Below are 16,327 nucleotides of genomic sequence, written 5' to 3'. Positions count from 1 at the left end.
CTGCATCATCCACTCAGCAGGTGCTCCCCGACTCAGCAGGGGGCTCGAGTCCTGATTTCTCCCTTCTTCTCACTCCCCATGTCTAATTTCCCAGCAAATTCACTCAGTTCCACTGTTAAAATGTATCCCAATTTATTGTATGCTTACTATTTCTCTCCTTCCCAAAGAATTTAATTTCCACATGAATAAGGACTCCATCACTTATGCTTGTGCACTTATTCCCAGGAATCAGCAAGCATTCTTATGCTCTTGGTGACATATCTTCTGTCCTTGGATTGGTTTTTCTACTTCTACCCCAAGTCTGGAGAGAAGAAGCTCTTGAATCCAACTTTTGAAGACAATATCGACAAATCAGTGAATTGTCTCTCTTTTGGCTTCCAGAAAAATCGTTCTCAAGGTTTATCTGAGCCATAACACCCATTAGGACCACATTCCCATGTGTGGCTCTATGAAAAGGAAAGTAATATCCCTGCCCAAAATGACCATGTCCCAATCCCCAGTACCTGTGAATAAGTTACCATATATGGCACATGGAACTTAGCAAACATGTTGAAATTAAAGATCCTGAGCTGAGGAGATTCTCCTGGATTATCCACGTGAATCCAACGTAATCACAGGGTCCTCATAAGAGGCAGGTGTCAGAATCAAAAGGAGATGTGATGACACAGGTGAGGTTGGAGTCATTGTGGAAAGAAGCCATGAACCAAGGGATGCAGGGAGCCTTTAGAAGCAGAAAGACAAGGCAACAGATTCTCCCCTAGAACTTCCAGAAGAAACACAGCTCTGCCAACTCATTTTAGACTTTTGCTCTCTAGAGCAGTGATAATATATTTGTGTTGTTTTAAACCAATACATTTATGGTAATTTGCTACAGCAAAAATAGGAAACTAATATAGACATTAATAAACAATTCGCATCCCAGTCTGCTGTAGAGATAAGAGAGGCTGAGGATTTTTTAAAAATCTCCAATTTATTTTTTAATATTCTTACTCCTTTGTCATCAGCTGATCCTTACCTACCTTACAGCAGTAAGAGTGAGAACTGTTAATTCAGAGGGGCTTGATATCTATGCCACAAAGTGAGGTAACAGTGCATGTATTAGGGTTCTCCAAAGAAACAGAACCAACAGATGTGTACAAAGACAGTTTTATTTTAAGGAATTGGCTTATGCAATTGTGGGGTTCCAAGTACAAAGTGTGAAGAGTAGGTGGGCAACTGGAGATCTGGGGAAGAGTTGCAGTCCGAGCCCAAAAGTGTTCTGCTAGCAGAATTCCGTTTTGCTCGAGGAGGTCATTCTTTGTTCTCTTGGGCCTTCACCTGAATAGACAAGGCCCACTCACATTAGAGAGGGTCATCTGCTTTACTCAAAGATCACCATTTTAAATGTCAATCTCATCCAAAAAATACCTTCACGGAAGCATCCAGAATAATGTTCAACCAAATAACTTATACTAGCTTTTCCTCTCACTTGCTAAAGTCTAAGCCCTATCACCTCTAAAGTCCTCTTTATCCAATTACTTGTTAAACTTCATTTGGTTTGAAACAACAAAAATTAGTTCTTCTCTGGGCACCTCAGTCTGTTAAGTGTCCAACTTCAGCTCAGGTCATGATCTTTTGGTCCGTGAGTTCGAGCCCTACGTCGGGCTCTGTGCTGACAACTTGGAGCCTGGAGCCTGCTTCAGATCTGTGTCTCCCTCGCTCTCTCCCCCTCCCCGACTCATGCTCTGTCACTGTGTCTCTTTCTCTCTCAAAAATAAATAAACATAAAAAAAAAGAAATTTGTTCTTTTCAGCAGAAAGTATTAAGAGAATACTAACATTGTATTGGGAATCAAAAGAATCACCAGGCAAAGCATCTTCAGTAAGAGCAAGAACTGAAGCACAACCAGACAATTTCAGGGCCAATTCTCTGGACTGTCTCTAGAACTGGGATAATTAGGTGAGGAGTATTTGGTGACTTTCAATCTGTCTCTTCATTCAATATTTTATGGGTTTTTTTTTTTAAGCTTATTGATTTATTCTGAGAGAGAGAGAGAGAGCACGCGTGCTCATGAGTAGGGGAGGGAGGGAGAGAGAGAGAGAGAGAGAGAGAGAGAGAGAGAGAGAATCCTAAGCAGGCTCTGTGCTGTCAGTGCACAGCCTGAAGCAGGGCTTGAACTCAAGAACTGTGAGATCATGACTGAGCCACAATGAAGAGTCATAGGCTTACCCCACTGAGCCACCCAGGCACCCCCCCATTCAATATTTTAAATTAGATCAAATTTAATTTTAGAGTAAGGCAAATTTTACTGTCTGCCTGAATCAGTTATCAAACCTAGAAAACAGACTACAAGAAGAAGGAAGAGGCTCACATTGGAGAGAGATAGCCACCGAGAGCCCAGACATGGGTACCAGGGCTACAAAAAGGGTAGTTGCTGGGAGATCGGCAGCCCCTGGTAATTGGGAGCTGTGCCACCTCAAATAGGTTTGGTGGCTGCCAGAGCTGGGCACAGATGCTCGCCACTTTTTAGTAATGACCTTGGAATGTCTGCAATGCCAGGTATTTGCCATGCCAATGATGAATTGTCGCATCATCTGAGTTGTCAAAGGTGAATGATGTTCTGTTCACAGCACATGGGGAGAATGCCTCTTCCTACTTGAAGAGTTTCACTCCATATAAACTGTCTCCAAGACCTGCTGCTTCTCCAAATATCCTGTAGGATCTGTTCATTTTTCCTTAGAGCTCCCCTGACCCTCCTTCCATGTGACTTACACAAGAGGTCAAAGAGGAAGAGCCAGAAGAGAAATCTAAGCATAGCTCCTGTACTGGTTTCACACTCATATGTTTTCTCAAGAGAGCAAAACTGTTTTTTGGTTGATGTTTTTGTTTTGTTTTGTTTTGTTTTGTTTTGTTTTGTTTTGAAACTGGCTCCAGAATGTCATGGCTGCCACAGGCTTCTCTTATTATGACTTCTATTGAAGCAGGCACCAGGTCTCTTAGGCAAACAGACTCCGGGGAGAACGGCTCCACCATTCAGCAGTCATGCTCAGACATGCCTGAACCCTGGTGATAGGCGCAGTGTCGATGTCCCTCGTCCCTCCTGGTAATGCTTCACCCTCCCATCATGCTGCTCATTTTACAACATAGTCCCCATATGTTATCTCATCTGATTGTCAATGTGACTCTCAGAAGGAGGCAGGATAGATAGTTTTAATTCCATTTTACAGACTCAAACCCTGTCTTATCCAAGTTCACACAGCCAGTAAATACGTTAGATCAGGCTCCTTTAACTTCAATCCAGCGCTCTTTTTATTCCCTTCTACTGTCTCCTTTAAAGGGGGGCATGAATTAATTTATTTCCACATGAGAATTTATCAGGACAATGAGCAACCAGAGGACAAACAATGAGGATTTGCTATTTATTATGCAGAGAAGTAGGACATTTTGCTTAGTGAACAGCAGGATTTCACTTATTGCTCATTTCAATACCATGGTGAATATTCCATTTTTTCCTTTTTTCAAATTAAAAATAGGGGCATACATGTAAAGTAGGTGGCTTTACATGTGGGTGAGCCACTGGGTGGCTCAGTCTGTCAAGCGTCCAACTTCGGCTCAGGCCATGATCTCACGGTTGGGAGTTTGAGCCCCACGTCGGGCTCTGAGCTAACAGCTCAGAGCCTAGAGTCCGCTTCAGATTCTGTGTCTCCCTCTCTCCCTGCCCCTCCCCTGCTCACAACCTGTCTATCTGTCTGACTCTCAAAAATAAACATCAGAAATTTTTTGATTAAAAATAAAATAATATTAAATAATGTATTCCTCACTGTTGTATATATAAGAGCAGCGAAGCATTTTAAGTTCTTACAATACAGTGTCAAGGCATCCTTAAGACCTGCTGAGGCACCAAAACAAAAACATTGGGTGTATATTTTACACACAAAAACAAAACTTTCCCAAAAAAGTCAAGAAAACTCAAATGGATACCAATAAAGCCTAATAAGTAACACAACCAAATTACATGCCTAGATATCCCCACAAACACAGTGCCAACAGACTAACTGGAGCCAACAATATTGTCTTTTTTAATGACCAGAAATGGTCTGAGGTAACAAGAAACTTCTGAAATTATTCCAAAGTGTATACGATTTGCTTTTTCATTTCAAAGTATTCACACAGAAGACATGACATTTTCCCATCTCTTTTCCAACCACAATTCATGTTGGAATCCTTTATTATATTTCATTAACGGCCCAGAGTCTCTTGGTTATTGAAATGATGAGGGGAAAGATAATAGGCTGTTTGCATTGTGTTTGAGTCTTGTTACTAACTTCACTTGGTGAAGACTGTGAGCCGTGGAGACGAGAATGCCTGGCATATAGGAGTCATTCAGTAGATAAAATTAAAAAAAACAAAAACAAATCACATTCAAACATACAGACTTATGTTAACTTGTCTTATTTCAGCATCAAAATAAAGCTAACTTCGAAAATTCTATTTTAAACTGTGATAATTCTGAAGATTTCTTGTTATCTTAAAACCCTTTTCTCAGAATAGGATTTCTTGGACATTTCCACACAGCTTTTCTCAGTCCTGCCAGGACTGAGCACTCTCCCTACTCACTCACACACCTTTATTTCCCAGTTAGTCTTTCTGATGTGTGCTTTACAAAGAATAGTACTCACATCTCTCCATGCACAGTTAGCTTATTTGGAAATATTGGATTTATTTTATTTTTTAATGTTTATTTATTTTTGAGACAGAGAGAGAGACAGAGCGTGAGCAGGGGAAGGGCAGAGAAAGAGAGAGAGAGAGAGAGAGAGAGAGAGAGAGAGAGAGAGAAAACTCAAAGCAGGCTCCAGGCTCTGAGCTCTCAGCACAGAGCCTGACACGGGGCTTGAGCTCACGAACCGCGAGATCATGACCCGAGATGAAGTCAGACGCTTAACTGACTGAGCCACCTGGGCGCCCTGGAAATCATTTGATTCAACACTAGTGCTACTAATAACAACAATAGCAACAATAACAGCACTTGTATTTAGGCAACGCTTTCTGTATACTAGAAGATATGCTCGACTTCTTTACGCCTGTCATTGCTTTTTGTCTCCATGTCAACCTTATGAGTTACGTTCAATTATCCCCTCTGGCCATCCCCTGCCCAAATACAAAAACTCAGACTTAGAGAAGTTATCTAATGGGTCCATGGGCACATAGAGAGTGAGTGATTGAACCCAGGCAATAAGGCTGTATTCTGTATACTCATATTGAATAGGCTGCACTTCAAAGTTTTAGTCTTTAAACTTACATCATTAGCACAGTTATAGGAATGATTTAACAGAAAACACAGAATTAAACCTCAAGATCCCTCATTATTCACTCCAGTGAAGGGGTAGACAATTTTCCTAGGGAGGGGTAACATTTTTTTCTTTACAGCACCACTGGTCATGCCCATGGATTAAGACAAAGCAAACACAGTTCATTAAGAGGCAAGCCCAAAATTAATATTTGAATCCAAGCTTTATCAAGGCTGAGTTAGGTTCAGATAGGAAGAAAAGACAGTATACAAGTAGGAAAACATCAAGTTTCAGGCCTGTCCCAAACCAGCTGTGTGGCGTTGAGCCAATCTATACCCTTCCAGGTTCTCAGGGTCCGATTCAATAAATAAAGATGGCTTACCTATCTCCCACAGCCTCTTCCACCTGTGTGAGTCTCTGCTTCCGCCTGGTCAAGCTACTGGGTGCCCTTTCAGGGGGATATTTCTGACAGACATAGTGTAGGTCTTAAGCTTGTCTGTATCTTGCATTTTTACTCTGAAGTACCCCTCTGAAGTATTGGTCTTCAGGGCAGGGAGCAAGGGCTCATTTGCCCATCAGAGGACACTTGGCAAGGACTAGACACAGTTTTGATTGTCAGGGCTGGGGTGATGCCACTGGCGTCTACTGGGTACAGGCCAGGGATACTGCTGCACATATATCCTACACTGCACATGACAGGTCCCCACAACAAAGAATCATCCAGCCCAAAATGTCAATAGTGCTGCCATTAGGAAACCCTGTGCTACATAGAATTTAATGCCACTGTGCACTGCAGAATGCTAATCTCACATTGCTACATCTCATCAATGATAAATAAATCTAATGCCTCTATTTTTTTCCAGTTCTGCTTTCTATTTGTGGGATGGTGCCAATAATGCTATATAATTTGAGACCCCCAACTGCCATAGCTAATGTATATTGCTTGGTCATATAATTATCATTAAGAATAGAAGTGCAGAGGATGAACAAGTCTATTCCTGCCAATTTTATTTTCCCTTCCTAGTAAAAAGAGATAGTTACAACTCCCTTTGCACCTGCTGTTTTCCTAACCCTGAATGTATTTTCTTTTAAATGTGAATTCATGGTCAAAAACTACTGAGGCTTAAACATATCCTGCTCAGAGAATTCAACACTGCAAGATATCACAATGGTGCTGCTCTTAATGATGCCCTGTTTTATTTACACAAAAATGAGAATCATGAGCATAAAATATCATTAAAACAAAATAACGTACATTTTTCAAAGTGTCTCCCCATGGCAAACTGGCAGCTAAAGGCCCACGTGGTTACAAAGAGTAAGTTTATTCTTCCTACATGAAACACATTTCAAACAAGGTTTATTGTGTCTTTGCCTATCATAAAATTCATGCAGATAAAATGGAGGCTACTTATCACTGTTAATAAAAATGAGCCTTTGGTAGACAGAAGCAAATGTCTGAAAAGTCATCAAAGATGTTCACAGAGGAAAAACATATTGAAAAGAAGTCAGAGTCAACCAGTTGGGTCAAAAGTTGCCCTCAGCTATAAAATTTGAACCAGGATCTATAATACAAACATGTTTCAGAGATTTCTGTGAAACTTTAAATTGGAAATCTAAAGTATTCCAACCTTCCTCCAACTCCAGAGAACTGTTCATCAGTCAGCCCCTTTGTTTTTGTTATGAATGACTATAGAGTCAGGCTATTTAAAGCAACTGATGCATTCAGTTGTCAGTTATAAATGTCTGTGGAGAGTACCACAAATGAACCACAATTTGATTTAAATCTTTTTCCTTCTTAACCAAAATGGCTGGGTTTGAAAGAATACAAAAAGTACATCTGTTATCGTGACAAAGGCTGGGGAAACAACGGAGACAAAGATTAGAAGGCAAAAACACCTGCAAATAGAAGTTAAAGATCTTTAAGAGAGAATTAGACAAATTCCCTCCTGCTCATTGCCTTTGCTAAGCCAAAGAAACTTGGGACTTAAATAGGAAAGAAGGCGCAGGCTGCATTAAGTATTCATGTATGTGATATCAATTACATGGTAGCCATAGTTTGTAAAGTAATTTTTTTAGTAATTGGTTCTATTTTTAATCTTGCAGTGAAACTATAGCTACTCTTAGTTGTAAATGGCTTTAAATCAAATTAAGGAGTTTTTCTCCACCACCTTTCCATCTGTTAATATATCCAACAAATGTTGATTGTCTACTACGTGAGAGATTCTTTCTCAAGAACAGGGCCTCGCAGTTAGCACAGCATGGGTGTTATTAGCTATCTGCCGCTGCATACCAAGTGACTCTCAAACTTAGCAGCTGAAAACAAAAAAAGCAAATACAGGGGCTCCTGGGTGGCCCAGTCGGTTGAGCCTCCGACTTCGGCTAGGTCACGATCTTACAGTTCATGAGTTTGAGCCCCAGATCGGGCTCTGTGCTGTCAGCGCAGAGCCTGCTTCAGATCCTCTGCCCGCCCCCCCCGCCCCGCCCCTACCCAACCTGTACTCCATCTCTCCAAAACAGACATTTAAAAAACAAGCAAACAAATACAGTCCAAGCACATAACATACACCCAGGAAGTGTTTGTTGAATGAATAAACGAATGACTAATTACATGAATAGACAGAAGAGCAGCTCTTGCAGTGTTGTTGAGGAAAAATGACGGAAATGTAGCCTGTAATGGTATGAAAGTGACACCACTAATTTGAAGCATGAGAAAGAAGAAATTTGGCATCGTACACTTCATGTGCAGTCCCTAGAGAACCAGTTATGGGGTTGACTCTAAGAATATTCCTGGATAGGAGATATAGACATAAAAACCGGCTCCTATGATAAACAGCCAGGAGGTAGTCCGGCCTTGGTGCTACCTACGGGCTCTCTTAGAACCTTAGGATCTTTTGTCAAAGGAATTATTCCACAAATGTTTAATTTGTTGCTTCTGGAAATAGGTTTGGCTGCTCTCTTACCCGTTTTTATGCAACACTGGCCTTTGGCCAGGGGAGTTTATAATGACTGATTCTCTTCTTTAGCTCCACTTCTTTTCAGTTTCTTTTCCTTGTGTAGTTTTCACGTCTTCCCCAAATGACGATCTCCTCGTTGACATTTTCCTCTCGCTTTCAAATTTGAATTTAAGAAAGAGATATAATAAATACTCTCTACAAAGCGTGTTCACCTCTTCAGAGGAAATAGTGTCATGGAAACATAACAAATGCATAAAACGAATGAACTTGATGCAGTTGCACATCAGATATATTAGTATCATTTATTTTAGATTTTCACCATCTAAGCGATAAAGGTCACTGAAGGGTGGATATGAAGACAATTAAGGTCACTGGGATTTCCTAGGGATTATTAGCTTTCCTTAAAATGGCACCAGACGTAATATCGGGCTAGGACTGCAGAGTGGGGAGAGCTATTTTTAATTATTAAAAGTAATTTCACATGTGATTTAACAGTCATAATTGGAATTTTGAGTTATGCTTTCCTTAGTAACAACCCATTTCCTTTGTTTGGATAAACCACAGGCATGGCAAGATGAAATATGATGTCCTTTAATATGTGTACTTCAAGAAATTATGTTTCACTGGAAGGCATCTGGCATTTCTGCAGCTGAAATGGAATTTCAGTAAGATACAATAGAAACGAGGCCCTCATCATTAATACGTCTCCCTCGCCAGTTTCTGGGGCTTCGGTAAACAAAGGCTGTTGGCAAAAAAGTGCAAGCTATTCATAGAAGTACTCACTAAGTCCTCAGGAAGGATTAGCAATATGTGGCTGTCACCCTGAGTGGCCCAGTGGGTCCCGAGGAAGCTGGCGTTCCAGGAGTAACAGCAGAAGCAGATGCGTGGCAGGTCCTAGCTGTCTGAGGGGAAAGAAGGCAGATGTGCTCAAAGGACAATAGTCATCTGACAGAAGCACCACCACCACAAACAGAATTGCTCCTGCCACTGCACTGACCCGGGGTGAGCTTCTCCTCTCTAAGTGCCTGGCAAGATCCTCCTCAGCCTGCAAGGGCCATTTCAAACACTTTGTCTTCTTGTGCTACCTTGGCTGATTTACAATGACTTAATCTCTGCTTTCTCTAGGTCCTCAGGACCATTTAGTTCCTACCCAGCGATGCTGCTAATCACTCCCTCACGCATGAAGTCAGGACTTAGTAAGGACCTACCATGAATCAGGGACTAGGAATTTCTAGGCTTTTCCTCACAACAGCCCTCTGTGATAGGTACGAGCAATTCTCCCATTAAATAGACAAGAACACTGAGGCATAGAGGGGCGAAGTAATTTACTAAAACCACACAGCCTATGAGTAGTTAAGCTGAAATTTAAGGTCATATTGCTCCTGTCCTAGAACCTAAAATTTTTGTTTTAATTTTTTTAATGTTTATTTATTTTTGAGAGAGACAGAGAGAGAAAGACAGAGCACGAACGGGGGAAGAGCAGAGAGAGAGGGAGACACAGAATCTGAAGCAGGCTCCAGGCTCTGAGCTGTCAGCACACAGCCTGACGTGGGTCTCAAACTCACGAACCGCGAGATCATGACCTGAGCTGAAGTCAGATGCTTAACTGAGTGAGCCACCCAGGTGCCCTAAAACCCAAACTTTTAACTAATAGCTTATATCACCTTAACATGGCATTATCTTATATGATTTTAGATTACTTTGCATTTATCATATTTTACATGTTACATACATATATTTATATATGCATGCATGTACTCTCTCAAAATGAATAAATAAACATTTAAAAACAGAAAGAAGTTAAGCGGTCTCATTTCTAATCTCTGCTCTACCATTAAGAAGCTCAGGATCTCTTGCGGTGTTTAACCTTAAAAGCGCTGCTCAGGATACCTGCTTATTGTAACCAGAATACTAACATGGCATTATCTACAGTACGCTATAATGTATAATTATAACATTATAATACAATGCAATAAATGGTAAGCTGGGGCTGACGGGTCCTGCTTACATTAACCATTCTCTTCCCAACTCCAGATTCTATGACATCATGTTGGTAACTTAATACTGGTCGTGGTACTGCATCATGGCAACTGTGCCTGATACAAAGATGTTTTCTTGAAAATCTGGTTAAACATTTACCAACACTAGTGATTGTATTATTTTATAGTTACTGATATAACAGTCCACATCTGTTACTTAATTGTGAGCTCCTCCAGTGAAAGGATTTGATTTTCAGGACGTCTTTTTTTTCAGAGCTTGTCTCCAGCACAGTGCCTAGCACAGGGCGGGTGCTCAGTAAATTGTTCTCCCGCGAATGAGTGAATATTTTACAGCATCTTTCACAGCTTTAGCAATATTTACTCCCATTAGTCTAACAGCCTCAATGTTTGTAATATCACTGCAGTGGGTTGCCAAGGGATAAAATGTATAAAGTCTCAAGTGCAATTCTTCGTTTCTCAGCTGAATTGCTTCACAGGGAAGGAAGGCACCGCATAACAAGTACCTAACACTTATTTCTACCTGGAAGGATGCTGTCTGCTCAGGGAGACTAAACTGGGTCTACAGCAGCTCCAAACAAAATGACTACAAATACACAACTGAAATACAAATGTGTGAGTTACTTATGTATGCTTGCCTTTTGTTTTCTTTCTTTGGCGCCTTTTCTCCTGCTCTGTCTTAACGTGACTTGGAAGTGATCCGTACATTAAAACCCTAGGTTCTTGGACTAAAAGAAAATCTTTTCCAAAATGATTTAAAAAAAAACAACAAAAATGAAAGCTCGATCATTTCTCACAAATGCTGCTGCTGCTCCTGTAGTCCAGAAAGTTAATTTTTTATAGAGTATTCCAGAAACCGTTTCTATCACAGGTTAACATGGGCTTTGGAATCTGAAAGACTGTTTATGCATCTCAGCTCTGCAGTGGCCAACTGTGTGATCCTGGGCCTCAGATGTCTCTTCTGTACAACAGATAGAACGTATCTAGCTCAAAGGGAGAAATCCAGATAATGTATTGGGAAGTACTTTGCATAACATCTAATCTACAATAAAGATTCAGAAGGTGGGATAATTTTTTTTGACATCTAGCACACCGCCTTTAAACTAATATATTTTGAATGAATGATTAAATGGGAAAGATAAAAACAAAAACATAACAAAGAGCTCCTCAAGGTTTAAACATTCATCAACTTTTTTTCAGAACTATTACTTTCTGTGATGTGGGAATGTTACATATCTGCACTGTCCCATATGGTAGCCACTAGTCATGTGAGACTATTGAGCACTTGAACTGTGTAGTATGACTGAGAACCTTTATCTTTTTTATTTTATTTTTTTAAATATTTTTTTAACGTTTATTTATTTTTGAGACAGAGGGAGACAGAGCATGAACGGGGGAGGGTCAGAGAGAGGGAGACACAGAATCTGAAACAGGCTTCAGGCTCTGAGTTGTCAGCACAGAGCCGGACGTGGGGCTCAAACTCACGGACGGCGCGATCATGACCTGAGCCGAAGTCGGCCGCTTAACCAACTGAGCCACCCAGGCACCCCGATCTTTTTTATTTTATATAAATTTTATATAAATTCAATTCACCCAAATTTCAACACCTGTATGTGGCTTATGGCTACTATATCAAAGTGAATGTCAAGGATCAACTACAGGAAACTAGATCTTGGACTTAGTACAAAATTTTTAAAAACTTACTCATTTTTTGAAAAACAAAATGAGTAAGTTTCTTCTTTTCTTTTCTTTTTTTTTTTTTGGTTCCTTGTTTATCCTGCTCTCACCCACAAAACTGGAAAAGCTTGTGAAATTTCCCATTTTTGAGAGAGAGCTTCGGGTGCTACAATTATAGCCGCCACCACCCCCTGTTAAAAATCTTTTATTAGAGTCAGCTTTTAAAGATTCTACCTGCCTGCTTGGATATATTTAAGTTCTGAGGATTTCCGACAGGCACTGGGGTCACTCATCAGAATATAATGGGAGATGAAAAGAGTCAGAAGTCACGAGTGGCCAGGTCTGTGGGCCACAAACCTTTCTCAGAGTTCAAATGTGGTTGCAGTTAAAGGTGGCCCCAATTATGCTGCGTGAGCTGCTGGTAAATGTGACCTGGCAGCCTCACCAGCTTCATTTGTTCTTAAGTATTCCACGAGGGAGGAACGCATAAATTTGTTTTAGGTAGTGCCTTGAGTAATGAGGAGAAGAGATGCTACATGCATTTTAAAAATGTTGTGATAAAGAGGTGCTCCAAGCATTAATATTTACAAACATCTACAGCACTAAATCATAAAAGCATAATGACCCTTAGAAAACATCTGACTCAAACTATTTATTTTACAGTTGAAAAAGCTGAGAAGTGACCAGCTCAGACACAACAAGATAGCGCAGAGCTAAGACTGTAACTAGGGTGTACTGGTTCTCTGGGCTCTTTCTTCTACACCCCACAGGCGGTTGCAAATAGAAAGAAAAAAAGAATTGAATCTATTTTGAAAGACTGTCGGAATGTCAAAGCACTTGTAGGCTAAGAAAAGTTATATGCAAATGTACTGTAATGTGATATCGGGAAAGGGCTGGGAATCATTTATGTATTTTCCCTAAATTTGCTCCCCCCGCTTCTCTGCAGGCACACATTGACTACAATTCTCTCAGAGGACATAATACCCTCTTGGAGTAAATTAGGCAGGTTGGAAAATTGCATTAACTCTTTCTACTCCCCAGGGAACGCATTTGGCAAATCCCTGCTTCAGTGCACTAATTTTCCTCCTGGTGTGTGGCTAATGCACTGGGGGAAAAGGGGCTTATTGGGTGTGCCGGTGAGGTCAGGGACCACATTATCGCGACTTTATTGCCAATGAGATGAGCGAAGCCTCCCACATGTAAATCAAAGAGTTAACAATGGGGCCGGGTGGCTGCTCTGGCTTTGTCGTTTCAGGGTCACCAATGGACAGGCTGTGATCTGTCATCTTTCAGACACTTGGGTTTAGCAGCCACTATATTTTGCAAACCATCAGTTGTGTTCCCACAAAGCCCATAACATGGTATTACACAGCCTGAAATCACTCAATCTGAGGACTCATTCTGCTCCTACCACCTAATCTTCCATGGGATTGAGAAGCCAAGGTGAGCTCAGAAATCTATGCAGCCATTATTTCTCTGTTTTTCCAATTTCCTACTTTGATACAGGCACAACTGTGGACTCTGAACCTAGCATTCACTTCCAGATTAGAAACTCAAAATAGCTTCATTTCCCTCCCTACAAAAGAAGAATTGCTTCAAGATTAGAAATGAATATAACACTCTCCCCCACTGCTGCCACATTTCTGCACACATTCATACTTGTCTTTTTCTCATGGGAAAAAAAAAAGAAAAGAAAAGAAAGAAAGAGAAACAAGAAACAAACTATAATTCTACTAGAAAAGGTGAGACTAGCAAGTGCCCATCTCAATTCCTAATGCACGGTTTTTAGAAAATAAGGATTTGCAATTCTGTGAGTGGAGTTATGTGCATGGAAAATTAATTCAAGAGGTTAACTCAATCAATATTAACCTTCTGGAATCTTCTCCACTTTTTCCAGTGGCTGCAGGCTAATGTGGAGGGATTCTGTGAGACCCAGGCTTCTGAGCATTCAAGTTCATTAGGCATGCATCTCATTTTGGCAGGAAGCCACCCTCTTTAAGCAGAGCCCAGTCACAGATAAACGGAGGGCAGTCATCTCCCGACTAATAAATGCAAGGCTGCAGAGTCAGGGCTGCCAATCTTGTGCCATGGGGGGGGGGGCGGGGGGGGGCAGGCAAAGGGGTGGAGGGAGCGATGGTGCTTTGCATCTCCTCTGATCCCAGAGCAGACAACACAGCCAAAGCGGGAGGAAGCCCCAGACCAGCTCTCAGAGGCAAGATGAAAACCACCCATACAAACAGGAACAACACAATGTGTTTGGCCTCAGTGGTGCATTTGTCCCTGAGAGCTTAGAGCATCTTACAAACCCTTTCTATTAACTCTCCGTGGCGTCCTTGGGAAAGGAAGGGAGACCAGGGCAGCAGCAGAAATTGGGATGGTGAGGCATAGAGAAGCCTAGGGATGAGGTTGAAGGTGGTCCCCGAGGGGTAGATAAGAGTGGAATAGAGGGCTGATGGACCCATCAACAGTTTTCAGGCACGACCACTGAGAAAAAGCCAGAACAATGCAGTTGGCATACTCTGCTATGAAAAACTGAAATGTTCACGGGTGCCAGGAAGTAACATAAAGGAATGAAGCAAGAGTACGTATAATCACAGGGAACAGTGAAGACTGCTGTCAAAAGCACTTAGGAAACCTGTTGTTTTTGGTGGAATCTCCCGATCTATATACACTGGAAATTTAACAGTTTTAAAATACAGCACAAGCCCAACAAAACATGTTGCCAGGTCTAACCCAGCCAGCAGGCCAGCAGTTGGTGCCATTTGCCTTCATTAATTGATACACCAGCTCAGGGACACCTGGGTGGCTTAGTCCGTGGAACGTCTGACTTTTGATTTTGGCTCAGGTCATGATCCCAGGGTTGTGGGATCGAGTCCCGCATCAGGCTCCGCATGATGAACATGAAGCCTGCTTAAGATTCTCTGTCTCTCTCTCCCTTCGCCCTTCTGCCCTGCTCATGCACTGTCTATAAAATAAATAAATAAATGAATGAATGAATGAATGAATGAAATACAGAAGCTCATAGTTGAAACCTCTTTTCTCCTGCCTGAATAGAGATGGCAAGACTTAGCTTCCTGTCATCATGTGAAACAAGATGGCATTGTGGTTCATTCTGAGCACACACAACGTGTAAACTTGGTTAAGAAGCTGTGACAGCAGCATGATCCAGGCCACAGAAATCAACACTGGAAGCAAAGATGCCTTGAACAGGATGCCCAGAGGATGTGAGACTGCCTTCCTGCTTTGTAAGAAAAACAAAGGACAGCCACCTCATTAGAAAGTTAGTAACAAAGATCTGTTCACATCTTTTTAATTCTGGGGCTAATTGTCTAATATTTTGAGGCCCTTTCGGGCCAACCAGTTCTCCACAAACTTGGTATATCTCTACCCCATGACCCACGTTGCATCTATCCCTTAAATCCCTGCATATCTGTCTGTCAAACGGCTGTCTAGGTATTCACATCTTCGCTAATATGCTAGAGAGGCTAATCTTTAGGATTTTTATAACCCCTGGAGGTGGGAGAAGGTAAGCCGACTGATGAAATCCCTTCTGCATTAATGGGCGATAAAGTAAAATCTGATCCCCAAGGGCCATGATACAGAAACCCTCTGGTCCACTTTTATGTGGGTCATATATCTTAATAGGTTTTCAAGCAATTTAGAAGACAAGACAAAGCAGCTGGTAAGGGCCAATTTACAAGGCCTCAGTTCTCCAGCATCACACATGCTGCCCTGTAACAAAAGCCCAATTGGTGTAAACAAGCCGTTTCCAAATAGGAAGGCACATACACACATCTGAGAAATTCCTCCTGCCCCGAACACACTAGCTTGATTTCATAGAAGCCTCATTGTCTTATTTATCCCATGACCTGCTACATCTGTTCAGTATTTATATTCCTTCTTGGCAATTTCAAAATGGCCACTCTGAGCCCCGTAAATACTAGCTGCTTTCCGTGTGTCTGTCGTAAAGGGGAAAAATAAAACTCTGTCCATTCATCCTCTGAATAAACCAGCAACCCACAGACATCTTCCTTTATACTAGTGATTCCATGGCAACATTTTCACCGGTTCGGAGGTAAGAAAGTGATAACAGATCCTACATGTGATAATAATTTAGCTAAGTAATTTCATATTATGCAAATCCAAGGCAAGCTGTGATCTGAGGTGTGCCGGTGGGGTACAGTGTGGTTGCATGAATCAAGACAGGGTAATCCGCAGGAGGAGAAAATGAGTCTCGCTCTTCAAGGTGCCTTCTGCTCTGGAATACATGCAGGAAAATTAATCAGTCACTAACATCACCAGGTTATTCTCTCTCATTACAAATCAGAGTAAACAATTACTGCATTAAGCACTCACTGAGAGGTTTCAAAAGGCCACTGGTGCTTACTGCTGATTTTCATAAATGATCTTCAAGGAGCTCCCCCGGGGATGG

The 16,327-nt window shown here is 41.5% G+C and overlaps 1 long non-coding RNA gene across 1 annotated transcript; it reads right to left on the bottom strand.

Moving 5' to 3' along the window:
- Positions 1-1,130: 1,130 nt before the first annotated feature.
- LOC109254508 (uncharacterized) lies at positions 1,131-3,872 on the bottom strand. The gene is made up of 2 exons (XR_008420460.1): positions 3,801-3,872; positions 1,131-1,317 (listed from the first exon to the last, which is right to left on the bottom strand). It is a non-coding gene; the product is annotated as an uncharacterized LOC109254508 (long non-coding RNA).
- Positions 3,873-16,327: the final 12,455 nt, after the last annotated feature.

This window comes from Panthera pardus, unplaced genomic scaffold (assembly GCF_024362965.1).
Source record: "Panthera pardus isolate Hobbes unplaced genomic scaffold, ASM2436296v1 HiC_scaffold_8, whole genome shotgun sequence".
Classification (NCBI taxonomy): Eukaryota; Metazoa; Chordata; class Mammalia; order Carnivora; family Felidae; genus Panthera; species Panthera pardus.
The sequence above is the reverse complement of the archived record's forward strand: the minus strand, read 5'-3'. Positions and strand labels throughout refer to the sequence as shown.